Genomic DNA, 18,967 nt, shown 5'->3' with positions numbered 1-18,967 from the left:
TATCTCTGGCTGGAAAGTATTCATGAACAAAGATGAGCTCATGCAGGAAAATGCACAGCTCTGATTGGCTGGCAACACTTCAAACCAGAAAGTGTTGGCAGCCATCTTGGGACATGGTTTCAGTAAAGTAAAAATACAAATGAAAGGAGCTAGGGTAGAGTCACGCGTGCCGGGGACAGAGATGAAATGCTTCAGGAAGCACGGAGTGGCTGTCAAAACAGCTCTGTGCCTGCTGAAGCAATGGCACTGCGGGTGAAGCCTTAGGGCTTCCCCCGCCCGTAGTACCTGGTAGCCCGTAAGGGCATTTTATTATACATTTTTTTATTAAAAATAAATAAATAAGGAGGGACTGCAAGGGCTCCCTTGCAGTCCCAGATAGCCCATAAAGAGCTAAAAAAAAAACACACAAACAACACTGTAGCTCAGTTCTAGGTGATCAAGTCCAGTTGGACTCATTTCATTTTTTTTTTAATAAAGTTTTTTTACATTTAAAAAAATACATTTTTCATTTTAAATTGGAAACAAACAAGTCTTTCTTAGTATATCAGACATCAAAGACTAAAAAACTCTCTCCCTCTCACTTTCTTTCGCTCTCTCTGTCTTTAAATCAGTTCTCCCACTCACACATCCACTGAGACACTAACACACCCACTCACAGTCCCACTCACGCACCCACTCCCAGACCCACTCAGACACTCACTCACAAACCCACTCAGACTCTCATGCACTCACTTAGACTCTTACCTACTCATGCAGACCCACTCAGATAGTTCGCACCCACTCGCACACCCACTCAGACTGTTACACACCCTCTCACAGACTCACTGACACCCTGATGTCCCCACTCACAGACCCATGCACATACTGACGCATCCCCTAAAATACTGATATATGCAGTTTCACACCCAGAAAGACACTCTGATAGCCACTCTTATCCCCAGATACAGCCTCTCACACCTATTGTCACACAGAGAGAGGCCGCAGACAATTTATGCAGTGAACACACAAAGGGCCATGCACAACATCAGGTTGGGTGGTTAGGGGGGTTGACAGCAGGGACTGGCTTCAGGCTAGCCCCTGTGGGCAACCTTTACTGTGCACGGGAGGCCATGCACAGTGCAAGACTGGGTGCTTATAGGCGGTTGGCCACAGGGTCTGGCCACAGCCCAGGGCCTCTGGCCAACCACCACCATGCATGGCCGATTGAGTGGTGATTGGATTACCGTACAGTAATGTAAATTACTATACGTTAAAAGAAAATAGAAATTCACTGAAAAAAACAAAGGTTACAAAGGACGATAACGTTAGGTTCTGAATTTACTCGTACAAAACCATAGAAATTCAGAAGTTATAGTTATAGTTCTTTCAAGTTACTAAAACCCGTGCCTTTGCCAGGCACAGCTAATTACTCCACATCTTATATCACTGATGACATATTCTGTGCCCTCTTTCATATTCTCACTGCAACATTTGCAATACAATTATTGATGAGACAACTGTGCATGGTGAAGGCGTGAGTTATAGTTACCTTAGGGTATAAGTTTTAGTTACTTGAAAGAACTCTAACTACTGAATTTCTATGGTTTTGTACGAGTAATTATAGAATCTAACTATAACGTCCCTGGAACTTTTTTTTTTTTTTGCAGTGACCATATCTCTCTCTATATATATATATATATATATATATATGTGTCTGTGTGTGCAGTTTTTAACTGTAAATTCGACTTGGCAAGTGTACCCACTTGCCAGGCCTAAACCTTCCCTTTTCTTACATGTAAGGCACCCCTAAGGTAGGCCCTAAGTAGCCCCAAGGGCAGGGTGCAGTATAGGTTAAGGTAGGACATATAGGGGGTCTGTAGACAGTCCCCACAGTATAGACACTCAGGAGAGGTAAATTTGGGTTTTTGAGGTAAGTATTTATTGAAATAAGAACTGATGAAAAGTCAGTACGACGTTTAGCGCTGGTTTCTTCTCTGGAGTGGTGAATATCTTCCTTCTAATCTGTGTCCCTTTTCTTCCTTTTCTCTAGGTGGCGTACCGGATCGTCCTCATAAGGTCCCGGATGTGACATATAAGAAAAAGGGAACACATACCGCTGGTGAGTGGAACGAACGCCTTATAACACGTCTTCTACATATATGTTTTACTGGGGAAAAGGTTTAAGGAGGGGGGGGGTTTATGTGTGATATAGGTGCCAGTGAGGACTTCAGGGCTTGTGTATATTCCGTACTTTACCCTTTTGTGCTCTCCCGGTGCTCTTTAAAGTGTCCTTCTCTCCTCCCTCCCCTCACCCTGCCTCCCTCCCTTCCCCAGCGTTTCTCCCCTTTTATTGTGCCCCTCGGTTTGTCCAGAAGGACCGTACCTTGTAGAGCCACGACCCTCCAGGGTCGTGGCTGGCTCTGTGGAGGTCCTCTCGTCGGTCTGGGCTGGTCTCCCCTGCTTCCGGTCGGGCGCTGTTCCTCTGGGTTCGGGTTCCGCCGCTTCCAGGCCACTGGGGTCCTCCTCCGATGTCCTCGTCGCCGTCTCTCTCTTCTTTCTCCGGTTCGCCTTCGCCGCCGTCGTTCTCCTTTCTCTCTTCCTTCCTGGCTCTCCCTCTCTCGACCGGAGCTTCCGTCTTTTGGCCGCCTGGTGGCCAATCCGGAGCCTCCTCGTCATCGGAGGTTGCCGAGGCAACCTCAGGACGCTGGCCTCGTTGCGGCCGCGTTCCCAGGGGAACCTGGGAACGTGGCCGTAGCGGTTCCGTTTCTGCCGGTTCCCCGCTGTTGCCCGGGGCGGCCCGGTCACACACCCTTCCCCAAGAACTGTCCTGCTCCAGGACAGGCAAAGACAGAGGAAACCGGGACAGATAATCAGCGGGGGCCTGGTGAGATCCAGGGACGTGCCGAACCTGAAAGGAGAACGGTTGCAGTTCAAGGAACCATCGCAGTATCCTGGAGTTAGAATCTTTATGCGCAGCCAGCCACGTAAGAGGAGCGTGATCCGTGAATAGTATAAACGGCCGCCCTAGGAGATAGTACTGCAAACAGTCAATGGCCCACTTGATAGCCAAGCACTCTCTCTCTATAATTGGATAGTTACGTTCCCGGGAAAACAGTTTTCTACTGATGTAGACCACCGGATGGTCAAGCCCCTCGCTATCTGGCTGAGTCAGAACCCCTCCAAGCCCCACATCCGATGCGTCAGTGTAGAGGTGAAACGGCTTCGTAAAATCCGGGCAGTGCAGGATGGGATCGGAGGTTAAGGAAACTCTCAACTGTTCAAAACTCGCGTTTTGCGTCTCCGAAAAAGGCAAAAGTCGATTGGGATATTGTTTAGTGAGTAGGTCCGTAAGAGGTGCTGCTAAGGTGGAGTAATGTGGAATGAAGCGCCGATAATAGCCCACTAATCCTAAAAAGGAGCGTAATTCCTTTTTCGTGTGTGGAAGAGGGGCATGTAAAATGGCATCCACCTTCCCATTTTGAGGTTGTAGTGTACCCTGATTAATCCGATATCCCAAATAGGAGATGTCGGTTTTACCTATCACACATTTCTTGGGATTGGCCGTCAAACCAGCAGTTTGAAGGGCTTGGAATATTCTCTGTAGGTGTATTAAATGGTCCTCCCATGTTTCACTAAATACGACTACATCATCTAGATATGCAGCGGAGAATGTAGGATATGGTTTTAGAATCCTATCCATTAACCTTTGAAAGGTTGCAGGGGCTCCATGAAGCCCAAAAGGTAGTACTGTGAATTGATATAACCCGGACTGGGTAGAAAAAGCTGTTTTTTCTCTATCTTGAGGAGCTAAGGGAATCTGCCAATACCCTTTAGTTAGGTCGATAGTAGACATGTATTTTGCTTTCCCTAGTTTTTCGAGAACATCGTTCACCCTAGGGATGGGATAGGTGTCGAATAGGGAGTTTGAGTTAAGTTTGCGGAAATCTATGCAAAACCTGATGCTACCATCAGGCTTCGGTACTAGGACAACCGGTGAACACCAGGGACTAGTGGACGGTTCGATGACCCCTAGGGATAACATTGTTTTGATTTCTTCTTCGATTATGTGTTTTCTAGCTTCTGGAATACGATACGGGCGTTCTCTTGTGATCTTCCCGGAGCTCGTGCATATATTATGGTGAATTAAAAACGTCTTTCCTGGTTTCTCTGAAAAGAGTGGTTGCCATTGTTTTAAAACCTTAAGGGCTTGTTGCTTTTGCCCTTCAGGTAAAGTATCGTCTACTATGGGTAGGGTACTTTCAGTATCGGGGTTGGTAGGGTAGAACTCGATATCTAGGGTCTTGTCGAGACACACAAACTGACCCATTTCTATGGAACGTTCAGGTTGTGCGGGGGTCTCCCATTTTTTTTGCAGGTTTACATGATATATTTGTGTTTTTATTGGACGGGAGGATATTTCGATAAGGTAGGTGACAGGGGAAACTGCTTTGATTACTCGATATGGGCCCTGCCATTTGGCCAGGAGTTTATGTTCGGAGGTGGGTCTCATTATTAGGACCTGGTCCTCGGGTTGGAAAACCCGTAGTTTACTTCCTTTGTCATAATAGGACTTTTGTGTTTGTTGGGCCTGTTCCAGGTTTGCGTGTACGTCGGTCCATAAGCTGTGTAGGTGGTTCCTCAATTTTTTTGCATATTCTAACAAAGGAGTCCCTGCTTCCTCAGCCTCGGCCTCCCAGGATTCTACCGCCATGTCTAAAAGGGAACGAGGTTGGCGTCCGAAGACCAACTCAAAGGGGCTATGCCCCGTGGATGCTTGCTCATGTGTCCGTATGGCGTACAACACTAGGGGTAACTTTTGATCCCAATCCTTCCCTGTCTCATTGATAGTCTTTCTCAGCAGGGTTTTAATGGTTCGATTATATCTTTCGACTAGTCCGTCAGTTTGAGGATGGTAAACGGAGGTTCTGATCTGAGCTATCCCCAATGTTTTACACACTTGTTTCATTAAGGTGGACCTAAAAGGGGTCCCCTGGTCCGTGAGGATTTCATGTGGAAACCCAAGACGAGAAAATACGTTAATCATAGCTTGGGCCACTGTCTTGGTTGTCATACTAGTCAGGGGAATGGCCTCTGGGTATCGTGTAGCATAATCTACAATGACTAAGATGTAGGTGTGTCCTTTTGACGAAGGAATCAAAGGTCCCACTAGATCCATCCCTATTCTTTTGAACGGGATATCGATGATGGGAAGGGGTAGGAGAGGTGCCTTCCTAGGCCGACTAGGTTCGGTTAACTGACAACGGGGACATTGGGCGCAATACCTACGTATGTGGGCGTACACTCCAGGCCAATAAAACCTTCTGAGCAAATATTCCTCGGTGTTTTCTCTCCCAAAGTGTCCTCCCCCTGGGTGATTATGAGCTAGTGTAAGAACATGTTCCCGATAGTGGGTAGGTACCAGAAGTTGGCGTTTACGTTCTCCCCGTCGTGTGGTAGTAACCCGATATAATAAGTTTTTTTGCACTAGAAAGTAGGGACCCACCTCTTCTGTCTCCTCTGTTACTGCCGACCTCCAGGCATTGTTAAGGGAGGGGTCCTCTCTCTGTTGTTGGACAAAAGTACTAGGAACTTCATGAATTTCTGCCACTATCTCTCCATAGGTGTTGTCACCTTTCGTCTTCCGATAGTCCCCTTTTCCCTGTCGTTTCTCCCTTCGTGACAACTTTCTACGATATAGCGGACACTCAATATCACTCTCTGAAAAAGGTGCCTCTCTCCACCAATCCTTAGTTTGTTTGGTATCTCTGACGTAGTCTAATAGTTCTTGGAAGTGGATGTAGTCTGTCCCAATGATACATTCCTCGATTAACCGGGGCATTATCCCCACTGGGAGGAAGTCCTGATAGGGTCCCCACCTGATCTGGAGTATCTGTATAGGATACTGGGCCTTGTCCCCGTGTATGCAACATATAGATACCCATTGTTTCTCTTCTATATCATTATTTATCAAGTCTTTCCTAATTACTGATTGGCTGCAGCCGGAGTCAACCAGGGCATATACACTTTTCCCGTCCACTTGTATCATCATTTTAAATTTTAGGGCGCCCTTCCCGGTACATAACACCCTTCGCCTTGTCATCCCTATCTCCATTGGTTCTCCCATTTCTTGTTTCTGGGGACACATACGTGCGATGTGTCCCCATTCGCCACAACTATAACATTGGGGTCCCATGGTAGGCGGGCCTTCAGGAACCCTACGTGGTACTAGATAGTCGGGTGGACTTTTTACAAATGTCTTTGGGGTCGGTAGAACTGGTTTAATGATACTTCGCGTGGGACAGTTTCTGACATCGGTGGATCGATGAAAAGCACAGGCCAGATCAATGGCCGTCTCAGTATCCACTTTTGGGTGTTGTCTTATCCAGTGTTTTGTGGATGGGGGTAGACCATGTAGATATTGTTCCAGTATAATGGTTTTGATGACTTCCTCCCGACTATTTCCAATATGGCCTAACCATTTTAATGCTAGATCCTTCACACGAAAATAAAAGGTTCTAGGATCTTCGTTGGTGCCCCATTTGACTTTACGAAATCTCATCCTGTAATATTCTGTGTCGTGACCCACCCTTTCTAGTATACTTGTTTTTATGTCTTGATAGGGGGTGACACCACCTGGGTTAGCGGCTTGATATGCTGATTGTAAGAGACCGGTGAGCAGGGGGGCCACATATTGTCCCCATTTATCTTCTGGCCATAGGGCGGAGGAGGCTACCCGTTCAAAGTTGGTGAAAAAGGATTCCGGATCCTCTCCCTCCTGATACTTCTGTAATACGGAACTAGGTACATTCGGATGTACCTTACTAGCGGCGATAGTCTCCGTTAGTTTTTTCATCGCACTTTCATGGACTAACTGGTTGTTCGCCAGTATGGTCGCCTGGCTCTTCAGAGCAGATTGTAAGGTTTCTCGGTCTTCTTTGGCCTCTCTCTGTTGGGCCTCCCATACGAGTTGTAAGTGTCTTTGCCCTTCCGCTAGTTGCTTAATCACGGTCTCTAACGATGGACTTTCACTCATTGTGTATACTGTCTGGACTGTTTTATGGAGAGGGATTTAGAAACAAGATCCCACTTCTGACACCACTGTAGACAGTCCCCACAGTATAGACACTCAGGAGAGGTAAATTTGGGTTTTTGAGGTAAGTATTTATTGAAATAAGAACTGATGAAAAGTCAGTACGACGTTTAGCGCTGGTTTCTTCTCTGGAGTGGTGAATATCTTCCTTCTAATCTGTGTCCCTTTTCTTCCTTTTCTCTAGGTGGCGTACCGGATCGTCCTCATAAGGTCCCGGATGTGACATATAAGAAAAAGGGAACACATACCGCTGGTGAGTGGAACGAACGCCTTATAACACGTCTTCTACTTATATGTTTTACTGGGGAAAAGGTTTAAGGAGGGGGGGGGTTTATGTGTGATATAGGTGCCAGTGAGGACTTCAGGGCTTGTGTATATTCCGTACTTTACCCTTTTGTGCTCTCCCGGTGCTCTTTAAAGTGTCCTTCTCTCCTCCCTCCCCTCACCCTGCCTCCCTCCCTTCCCCAGCGTTTCTCCCCTTTTATTGTGCCCCTCGGTTTGTCCAGAAGGACCGTACCTTGTAGAGCCACGACCCTCCAGGGTCGTGGCTGGCTCTGTGGAGGTCCTCTCGTCGGTCTGGGCTGGTCTCCCCTGCTTCCGGTCGGGCGCTGTTCCTCTGGGTTCGGGTTCCGCCGCTTCCAGGCCACTGGGGTCCTCCTCCGATGTCCTCGTCGCCGTCTCTCTCTTCTTTCTCCGGTTCGCCTTCGCCGCCGTCGTTCTCCTTTCTCTCTTCCTTCCTGGCTCTCCCTCTCTCGACCGGAGCTTCCGTCTTTTGGCCGCCTGGTGGCCAATCCGGAGCCTCCTCGTCATCGGAGGTTGCCGAGGCAACCTCAGGACGCTGGCCTCGTTGCGGCCGCGTTCCCAGGGGAACCTGGGAACGCGGCCGTAGCGGTTCCGTTTCTGCCGGTTCCCCGCTGTTGCCCGGGGCGGCCCGGTCACAGGGTCATTCTGACTCCCGCCGGGCGCGGTCACCGCGCGCCCGGCGGGAGCCGCCAAAATACCGTACCGCGGTCGGAAGACCGCGGCGGGTATTTTGAGTTTTCCCCTGGGCTGGCGGGCGGCCTTCAAAAGGCCGCCCGCCAGCCCAGGGGAAAACGACCTTCCCACCATGAAGCCGGCTCGTCATCGAGCCGGCGGAGTGGGAAGGTGCGACGGGTGCTACTGCACCCGTCGCGTATTTCACTGTCTGCAATGCAGACAGTGAAATACAAGCGGGCCCTCTTACGGGGGCCCCTGCAGTGCCCATGCCATTGGCATGGGCACTGCAGGGGCCCCCAGGGGCCCCCAGGGGCCCCGCGACACCCCCTACCGCCATCCTGTTCCTGGCGGGCGAACCCAGGTGACAGGGGGTGTCAGAATCCCCAAGGCGGCGCAGCGAGCTGCGCCGCCTTGGAGGATTCTTAGGGGCAGCGGAAAACCGGCGGGAGACAGCCGGTTTTCCTGCACTGACCGCGGCCAAAGCGCCGCGGTCAGAATGCCCTTCGGGGCACCGCCGGCCTGTCGGCGGTGCTCCCGCCGACCCTGGCCCCGGCGGTCTAAGACCGCCGGGGTCAGAATCACCCCCATAGTAATGTGTTTTACATGTCCTAACAGTGAAATCTTGCTAAATTAGGTTTTCACTGTTGCAAGGCCTGTCTCTCTCATAGGTTAACATGGGGGGTACCTTTAAATATTATTAAGGTGTAGATTCCCTTTGGGAGCGGATAGACATGTGGAGTTTGGGGTCTCTGAGCTCACAATTTAAAAATACATCTTTTAGTAAAGTTGATTTTAAGATTGTGTGTTTGAAAATACCACTTTTACAAAGTGAGCATTTTCTTGCTTATACCATTTCTGTGACTCTGCTTGTTTGTGGATTCCCTGTCTGGGTCAGTCTGACAGTTGGGCTAGTTGCACCTCACACTAGACAGTGACACAAAGGGAGCTGGGGTGTAGTCTGCATTTCCTGATGAGCCATCTGTGCTAGGAGGGAGGGGAGGAGTGGTCACTCACACCTGAAAGGGCTGTGCCTGCCCTCACACAATGCAGTCTCCAACCCCCTAGTGAGTGTCTGGGACCTGCCCCGGGCAAGGCATGATCTCACATTCAAGAGAGACTTTGCTTTGAAGTAGGCCTACTTCAAATGAGAAATTGGGTATAAGAAGGGCACCGAAAACCACAGACTTTGGAACACTTCTGGAAACCAAGAGGAACCTCTGCCTGGGGGAGACCTGAAGAGCTGAGGAAGAAGAGCTACCCTTTCTGTGTGTTGTGGAGCAATCCTGCAGTTGCTGCTTCTGCCAGAGTAAGAGGGCAAAGACTGGACTTTGTGTGCCTTCCATCTTCTGAAGATCACCAAGGGCTTGATTTGTTTGAAATCTCAGGGACAGAAAAGACTTCTCCCTGCCAGCACCTGGAGTCTCTGGAGAGACTCCTTGTAAAGAAATGGCTCCCTGTTGCAGTTACCCCCCACTTTTTGCCTGATACTGATGCTGACTTGACTGAGAAGTGTGCTGGGACCCTGCTAACCAGGCCCCAGCCCCAGTGTTCTTTCACCTAAAATGTACCATTGATCCCACAATTGGCACACCCTGGCATCCAGATAAGTCCCTTGTAACTGGTACCTCTGGTACCAAGGGCCCTGATGCCAGGGAAGGTCTCTAAGGGCTGCAGCATGCATTATGCCACCCTAGAGACCCCTCACTCAGCACAGCCACACTGCTTACAAGCCTGTGTGTGCTAGTGAGAACAAAATGAGTAAGTCGACATGGCACTCCCCTCAGGGTGCCATGCCAGCCTCTCACTGCCTATGCAGTATAGATAAGACACCCCTCTAGCAGGCCTTACAGCCCTAAGGCAGGGTGCACTATACCATAGGTGAGGGTACCAGTGCATGAGCACTGTGCCCCTACAGTGTCTAAGCAAAACCTTAGACATTGTAAGTGCAGGGTAGCCATAAGAGTATATGGTCTGGGAGTCTGTTTTACACGAACTCCACAGCACCATAATGGCTACACTGAAAACTGGGAAGTTTGGTATCAAACTTCTCAGCACAATAAATGCACACTGATGCCAGTGTACATTTGATTGTAAAATACACCACAGAGGGCACCTTAGAGGTGCCCCCTGAAACTTAACCAACTATCTGTGTAGGCTGACTAGTTCCAGCAGCCTGCCACACTAGAGACATGTTGCTGGCCCCATGGGGAGAGTGCCTTTGTCACTCTGAGGCCAGTAACAAAGCCTGCACTGGGTGGAGATGCTAACACCTCCCCCAGGTAGGAGCTGTGACACCTGGCGGTGAGCCTCAAAGGCTCACCCCTTTGTCACAGCCCAGCAGGGCACTCCAGCTTAGTGGAGTTGCCCGCCCCCTCCGGCCACGGCCCCCACTTTTGGCGGCAAGGCTGGAGGGAACAAAGAAAGTAACAAGGAGGAGTCACTGGCCAGTCAGGACAGCCCCTAAGGTGTCCTGAGCTGAAGTGACTCTAACTTTTAGAAATCCTCCATCTTGCAGATGGAGGATTCCCCCAATAGGGTTAGGATTGTGACCCCCTCCCCTTGGGAGGAGGCACAAAGAGGGTGTACCCACCCTCAGGGCTAGTAGCCATTGGCTACTAACCCCCCAGACCTAAACACGCCCTTAAATTTAGTATTTAAGGGCTACCCTGAACCCTAGAAAATTAGATTCCTGCAACTACAAGAAGAAGGACTGCCTAGCTGAAAACCCCTGCAGAGGAAGACCAGAAGACGACAACTGCCTTGGCTCCAGAAACTCACCGGCCTGTCTCCTGCCTTCCAAAGATCCTGCTCCAGCGACGCCTTCCAAAGGGACCAGCGACCTCGACATCCTCTGAGGACTGCCCCTGCTTCGAAAAGACAAGAAACTCCCGAGGACAGCGGACCTGCTCCAAGAAAAGCTGCAACTTTGTTTCCAGCAGCTTTAAAGAACCCTGCAAGCTCCCCGCAAGAAGCGTGAGACTTGCAACACTGCACCCGGCGACCCCGACTCGGCTGGTGGAGATCCAACACCTCAGGAGGGACCCCAGGACTACTCTGATACTGTGAGTACCAAAACCTGTCCCCCCTGAGCCCCCACAGCGCCGCCTGCAGAAGGAATCCCGAGGCTTCCCCTGACCGCGACTCTTTGAATCCTAAGTCCCGACGCCTGGGAGAGACCCTGCACCCGCAGCCCCCAGGACCTGAAGGACCGGACTTTCACTGGAGAAGTGACCCCCAGGAGTCCCTCTCCCTTGCCCAAGTGGAGGTTTCCCCGAGGAATCCCCCCCTTGCCTGCCTGCCGCGCTGAAGAGATCCCGAGATCTCTCATAGACTAACATTGCGAACCCGACGCCTGTTTCTACACTGCACCCGGCCGCCCCCGCGCTGCTGAGGGTGAAATTTCTGTGTGGGCTTGTGTCCCCCCCGGTGCCCTACAAAACCCCCCTGGTCTGCCCTCCGAAGACGCGGGTACTTACCTGCAAGCAGACCGGAACCGGGGCACCCCCTTCTCTCCATTCTAGCCTATGTGTTTTGGGCACCACTTTGAACTCTGCACCTGACCGGCCCTGAGCTGCTGGTGTGGTGACTTTGGGGTTGCTCTGAACCCCCAACGGTGGGCTACCTTGGACCAAGAACTGAACCCTGTAAGTGTCTTACTTACCTGGTAAAACTAACAAATACTTACCTCCCCTAGGAACTGTGAAAATTGCACTAAGTGTCCACTTTTAAAACAGCTATTTGTGAATAACTTGAAAAGTATACATGCAATTTTGATGATTTGAAGTTCCTAAAGTACTTACCTGCAATACCTTTCGAATGAGCTATTACATGTAGAATTTGAACCTGTGGTTCTTAAAATAAACTAAGAAAAGATATTTTTCTATATAAAAACCTATTGGCTGGATTTGTCTCTGAGTGTGTGTACCTCATTTATTGTCTATGTGTATGTACAACAAATGCTTAACACTACTCCTTGGATAAGCCTACTGCTCGACCACACTACCACAAAATAGAGCATTAGTATTATCTATTTTTACCACTATTTTACCTCTAAGGGGAACCCTTGGACTCTGTGCATGCTATTCCTTACTTTGAAGTAGCACATACAGAGCCAACTTCCTACATTGGTGGATCAGCGGTGGGGTACAAGACTTTGCATTTGCTGGACTACTCAGCCAATACCTGATCACACGACAAATTCCAAAATTGTCATTAGAAACTGATTTTTGCAATTTGAAAAGTTTTCTAAATTCTTAAAAGACCTGCTAGGGCCTTGTGTTAGATCCTGTTTAGCATTTCTTTTAGAGTTTAAAAGTTTGTAAAAGTTTGAATTAGATTCTAGAACCAGTTGTAGATTCTTAAAAAGTATTCCAACTTTTAGAAGCAAAATGTCTAGCACAGATGTGACTGTGGTGGAACTCGACACCACACCTTACCTCCATCTTAAGATGAGGGAGCTAAGGTCACTCTGTAAAATAAAGAAAATAACAATGGGCCCCAAACCTACCAAAATACAGCTCCAGGAGCTTTTGGCAGAGTTTGAAAAGGCCAACCCCTCTGAGGGTGGCAACTCAGAGGAAGAGGATAGTGACCAGGAGGAAAATTCCCCCCTACCAGTCCTATCTAGGGAGAACAGGGTCCCTCAAACCCTGACTCCAAAAATAATAGTCAGAGATGCTGGTTCCCTCACAGGAGAGACCAACACCTCTGAAATCACTGAGGATAACTCCAGTGAAGATGACCCCCTGTTAGCCAGGATGGTCAAAAGATTGGCTTTGGAAAAGCAGCTCCTAGCCATAGAAAGAGAAAGAAAAGAGATGGGCCTAGGTCCCATCGATGGTGGCAGCAACTTAAATAGGGTCAGAGATTCTCCTGACATCCTAAAAATCCCCAAAGGGATTGTAACAAAATATGAAGATGGTGATGACATCACCAAATGGTTCACAGCTTTTGAGAGGGCTTGTGTAACCAGAAAAGTAAACAGATCTCACTGGGGTGCTCTCCTTTGGGAAATGTTCACTGGAAAGTGTAGGGATAGACTCCTCACACTCTCTGGAAAAGATGCAGAATCTTATGACCTCATGAAGGGTACCCTGATTGAGGGCTTTGGATTCTCCACTGAGGAGTATAGAATTAGATTCAGGGGGGCTCAAAAATCCTCGAGCCAGACCTGGGTTGATTTTGTAGACTACTCAGTAAAAACACTAGATGGTTGGTTAACTGGAAATGAAGTGTGTGACTATGTTGGGCTTTATAATTTGTTTATGAAAGAGCACATTTTAAGTAACTGCTTCAATGAAAAGTTGCATCAGTATCTGGTAGACCTAGGTCCAATTTCTCCCCAAGAATTGGGAAAGAAGGCAGACCACTGGGTCAAGACTAGGGTAACCAAAACTTCCACTGGGGGTGACCAAAAGAAAGGGGTTACAAAAACTCCCCAGGAGAAAGTGGGTGACCCTAGAAACAAAGAAAAAGAGTCCTCTGTAGGCCCCCAAAAACCAGAACAGGTGGGTGGGCCCCAAGACACAACCCAAAACAAAGGTGGGTACCAGGGTAAGAACTGGGATGCCACTAAGGCATGGTGCCACAACTGTAAACAGTCTGGGCACCACACCAAGGACACTTCTTGTCCCAAAAACAAACCCCAGAACAAAATTCCAGGGGTAACCAGTGTAGCCATGGGATATGACTCCTCAGATGAGGAGGTCTTCATAGCCTTCAACTGGAAACAGGGCCCAACAGGTGAGTTGGAGATTCCAGAGGGAAGTAGACACTTCCACCACCTACTGGTGAATGGAATCCCAACCACTGCCCTGAGAGACACTTGTGCCAGTCACACTATTGTGCATGACAGGCTGGTACTCTCAAACCAGTACATCCCAGGTGAGATGGCCAGAGTAAGAGTTAGCCCAGACAGGGTCACTAATAGGCCTGTGGCTCTTGTGCCCATAGAAGTGGGTGGAACTTTTAGCTGGAGAAGGGTGGTAGTCAGTACAGACCTCCCCCTTGATTGTCTCCTTGGAAATGACTACCCAGAGGTTAGTCAGAGCCTAAGAGAAGAACTGGTCCAGGGCCAGTCCTCTCCCAAGGATTCTGGAGTGCCTGCCTCTGCAGTAAATGCAAGTAGGCCCCAGAAGAAAAAGAAAAGGAAACAGAGTAGGAAAGGTGGACAACCTTTAGCCAAGGTTCCAGCAAGCCAAGGAGATTCTGCTCCAGTAGGGGAGAACTCCAAAAATGGCTCTGATAAAGTCCAACCTGACCCACAAGAAGTCCTGGCTAGTCAGGCAACTGTTAAGCCTGAGTGGGTGGCTCCTCAGCTAACAGAAGAAAGAGTGGAAGAAGGGTGTTTACTACAAGATGTGGTAACCCCCCACTCTAATACAGCAGACAGGCACCCTGAACCCAAAGAAGCCTGTAACTTAGCCCCTTCCCTTGTAGGTGAAGAGCTAAAGGTGTGGTTCTGGGCACTGACAGCTGTCAGTGGCCTCTGCTGGGTGTTAGCCTTTATGGCTGCACTATCCTTGGCATGGTGGTCTGACCCCATGCCAAATAACAAGTTAGGCCCCCTGACCCTGTTGGTCATGGTGGGGTTACTCCAGCTCTGGGTAACCTCTTTGGGTAAGCTAGGGGTGACCCTGGCTAAGATAAGATTAGCAGAGGTGGATACCTCTGACCTCAAAATAGAGAGAATGGGTAAAGACATAAAAAGCACAGACAAGAGGCAGTTCAGACTAGGTCCTATCACTGTGGAAGTGAGTCAGTTCCCCAGAGGGAATGACCTGAACAGGAGGATGTAAGGCAGAGTAGGCCCTGCAACAAACCAGCCATTTCCTCTACTCTTCCTCGCCTGACAGACTAGGAAGACTCTTCCAGCGTTGGCTGAGTCTCCTGGCCTGTGGGCTGGGGGGGGCTTGTGTAAAGAAATGGCTCCCTGTTGCAGTTACCCCCCACTTTTTGCCTGATACTGATGCTGACTTGACTGAGAAGTGTGCTGGGACCCTGCTAACCAGGCCCCAGCCCCAGTGTTCTTTCACCTAAAATGTACCATTGATCCCACAATTGGCACACCCTGGCATCCAGATAAGTCCCTTGTAACTGGTACCTCTGGTACCAAGGGCCCTGATGCCAGGGAAGGTCTCTAAGGGCTGCAGCATGCATTATGCCACCCTAGAGACCCCTCACTCAGCACAGCCACACTGCTTACAAGCCTGTGTGTGCTAGTGAGAACAAAATGAGTAAGTCGACATGGCACTCCCCTCAGGGTGCCATGCCAGCCTCTCACTGCCTATGCAGTATAGATAAGACACCCCTCTAGCAGGCCTTACAGCCCTAAGGCAGGGTGCACTATACCATAGGTGAGGGTACCAGTGCATGAGCACTGTGCCCCTACAGTGTCTAAGCAAAACCTTAGACATTGTAAGTGCAGGGTAGCCATAAGAGTATATGGTCTGGGAGTCTGTTTTACACGAACTCCACAGCACCATAATGGCTACACTGAAAACTGGGAAGTTTGGTATCAAACTTCTCAGCACAATAAATGCACACTGATGCCAGTGTACATTTGATTGTAAAATACACCACAGAGGGCACCTTAGAGGTGCCCCCTGAAACTTAACCAACTATCTGTGTAGGCTGACTAGTTCCAGCAGCCTGCCACACTAGAGACATGTTGCTGGCCCCATGGGGAGAGTGCCTTTGTCACTCTGAGGCCAGTAACAAAGCCTGCACTGGGTGGAGATGCTAACACCTCCCCCAGGTAGGAGCTGTGACACCTGGCGGTGAGCCTCAAAGGCTCACCCCTTTGTCACAGCCCAGCAGGGCACTCCAGCTTAGTGGAGTTGCCCGCCCCCTCCGGCCACGGCCCCCACTTTTGGCGGCAAGGCTGGAGGGAACAAAGAAAGTAACAAGGAGGAGTCACTGGCCAGTCAGGACAGCCCCTAAGGTGTCCTGAGCTGAAGTGACTCTAACTTTTAGAAATCCTCCATCTTGCAGATGGAGGATTCCCCCAATAGGGTTAGGATTGTGACCCCCTCCCCTTGGGAGGAGGCACAAAGAGGGTGTACCCACCCTCAGGGCTAGTAGCCATTGGCTACTAACCCCCCAGACCTAAACACGCCCTTAAATTTAGTATTTAAGGGCTACCCTGAACCCTAGAAAATTAGATTCCTGCAACTACAAGAAGAAGGACTGCCTAGCTGAAAACCCCTGCAGAGGAAGACCAGAAGACGACAACTGCCTTGGCTCCAGAAACTCACCGGCCTGTCTCCTGCCTTCCAAAGATCCTGCTCCAGCGACGCCTTCCAAAGGGACCAGCGACCTCGACATCCTCTGAGGACTGCCCCTGCTTCGAAAAGACAAGAAACTCCCGAGGACAGCGGACCTGCTCCAAGAAAAGCTGCAACTTTGTTTCCAGCAGCTTTAAAGAACCCTGCAAGCTCCCCGCAAGAAGCGTGAGACTTGCAACACTGCACCCGGCGACCCCGACTCGGCTGGTGGAGATCCAACACCTCAGGAGGGACCCCAGGACTACTCTGATACTGTGAGTACCAAAACCTGTCCCCCCTGAGCCCCCACAGCGCCGCCTGCAGAAGGAATCCCGAGGCTTCCCCTGACCGCGACTCTTTGAATCCTAAGTCCCGACGCCTGGGAGAGACCCTGCACCCGCAGCCCCCAGGACCTGAAGGACCGGACTTTCACTGGAGAAGTGACCCCCAGGAGTCCCTCTCCCTTGCCCAAGTGGAGGTTTCCCCGAGGAATCCCCCCCTTGCCTGCCTGCCGCGCTGAAGAGATCCCGAGATCTCTCATAGACTAACATTGCGAACCCGACGCCTGTTTCTACACTGCACCCGGCCGCCCCCGCGCTGCTGAGGGTGAAATTTCTGTGTGGGCTTGTGTCCCCCCCGGTGCCCTACAAAACCCCCCTGGTCTGCCCTCCGAAGACGCGGGTACTTACCTGCAAGCAGACCGGAACCGGGGCACCCCCTTCTCTCCATTCTAGCCTATGTGTTTTGGGCACCACTTTGAACTCTGCACCTGACCGGCCCTGAGCTGCTGGTGTGGTGACTTTGGGGTTGCTCTGAACCCCCAACGGTGGGCTACCTTGGACCAAGAACTGAACCCTGTAAGTGTCTTACTTACCTGGTAAAACTAACAAATACTTACCTCCCCTAGGAACTGTGAAAATTGCACTAAGTGTCCACTTTTAAAACAGCTATTTGTGAATAACTTGAAAAGTATACATGCAATTTTGATGATTTGAAGTTCCTAAAGTACTTACCTGCAATACCTTTCGAATGAGCTATTACATGTAGAATTTGAACCTGTGGTTCTTAAAATAAACTAAGAAAAGATATTTTTCTATATAAAAACCTATTGGCTGGATTTGTCTCTGAGTGTGTGTACCTCATTTATTGTCTATGTGTATGTACAACAAATGCTTAACACTACTCCTTGGATAAGCCTACTGCTCGACCACACTACCACAAAATAGAGCATTAGTATTATCTATTTTTACCACTATTTTACCTCTAAGGGGAACCCTTGGACTCTGTGCATGCTATTCCTTACTTTGAAGTAGCACATACAGAGCCAACTTCCTACACTCCTACTCTGCCCTGTGGTGCCCATCCAGTTCCTGGGACCCTGAAAGGAGAAGCTGGCAGCCTAAGAGGAAGAAATCCACGCACAAGTCGCAGTGTGGGGAAAAGATCATAGCGACTCAGATCTGCGATTGAAAAATTGATGTGCTGCCGGCTTCACGGCTGAAAAACGACACTCGCCTGCAACGCAACTGAAGAATCGATGCACGGAGCTGGGGAAATGATGCGCAGCATCGCTGACGGAGGCTGGTGAGATCGCAACCCACGATGCGTGGTTTTCAGATCATCGCGTGGCTGGATTTCCGACGCAGACACCGGGCATGTAAAAACAACGCAAAGCCTGCCCTGACCTGAGAGTGCTGACTGGATCGACGCATTGCTCTCCTTCGGAGAGAAGAAACGATGCGCCCGACCGGACGAAGGATAAACAACACAAGGTCTCGCTCGTGAGGTAAATCAACGCATCACAAGCCCTTTTTGACGCACACTCGCCCATGCAGGGTTATTTTTGATGCACCCAAGGTACATTAGATAAATATTTTATATCTAGCACTCTGCAGTTAAGCCTACTGCTCTTACCAAGCTACCAAGGGGGTAAGCAGGGGTTAGCTGAGGGTGATTCTCTTTTACCTTCACTAGAGTGAGGGTCCTTGCTTGGACAGGGGGTAACCTGACTGCCAACCAAAGACCCCATTTCTAACATATATATATCTATACACACTTATATATATATATAAATACACACATATATATATATATATATATATATATATATGTATATATATATATATATTTATATATATATTTATATATATATATATATATATATATATATATTACCCACTGCTGGTTGCCTGTAGGTGGTTATAGTTAGGACCTAGTTTCTATAGGAAAAGTGTTTTTGTTTTGCCAACAACATTGCCAAGAAAATGAGTGATCCCAAAACGCTTTTTTCCCATGCAATTTCAGTAGGGATTTTTAGACACGACTACAGCGCCAAACCGCTTAAAAAAATTTCACCAAATTTTGCATAAAGGTAGCTTTTGGTCCAGAAGGCATCCTTTCTGTTATTTGGTGTAAATTAATTCAGTAGTATTGGAGATATTAAAGAAAAAAGAAATTAAGATATCTAGGGATGCAGATCCTCCACAGAGCCAACAGTCCCTGTGCTGAAATCTGATTGGCTGACAACACTTCAACCAGGAAGTGTTGGCAGCCATTTTGGGACTCGAACTGAGCTGAGTCCCAAAAACAAAGCTAAAAAACTTGCAAAATAAAGTTAAAAAAAGAAAAGGGGGCAAGGGGGCAAGGTATGAATACC

Source organism: Pleurodeles waltl, chromosome 1_2 (assembly GCF_031143425.1).
Source record: "Pleurodeles waltl isolate 20211129_DDA chromosome 1_2, aPleWal1.hap1.20221129, whole genome shotgun sequence".
Classification (NCBI taxonomy): domain Eukaryota; kingdom Metazoa; phylum Chordata; class Amphibia; order Caudata; family Salamandridae; genus Pleurodeles; species Pleurodeles waltl.
This window is presented reverse-complemented; position numbering follows the sequence as displayed.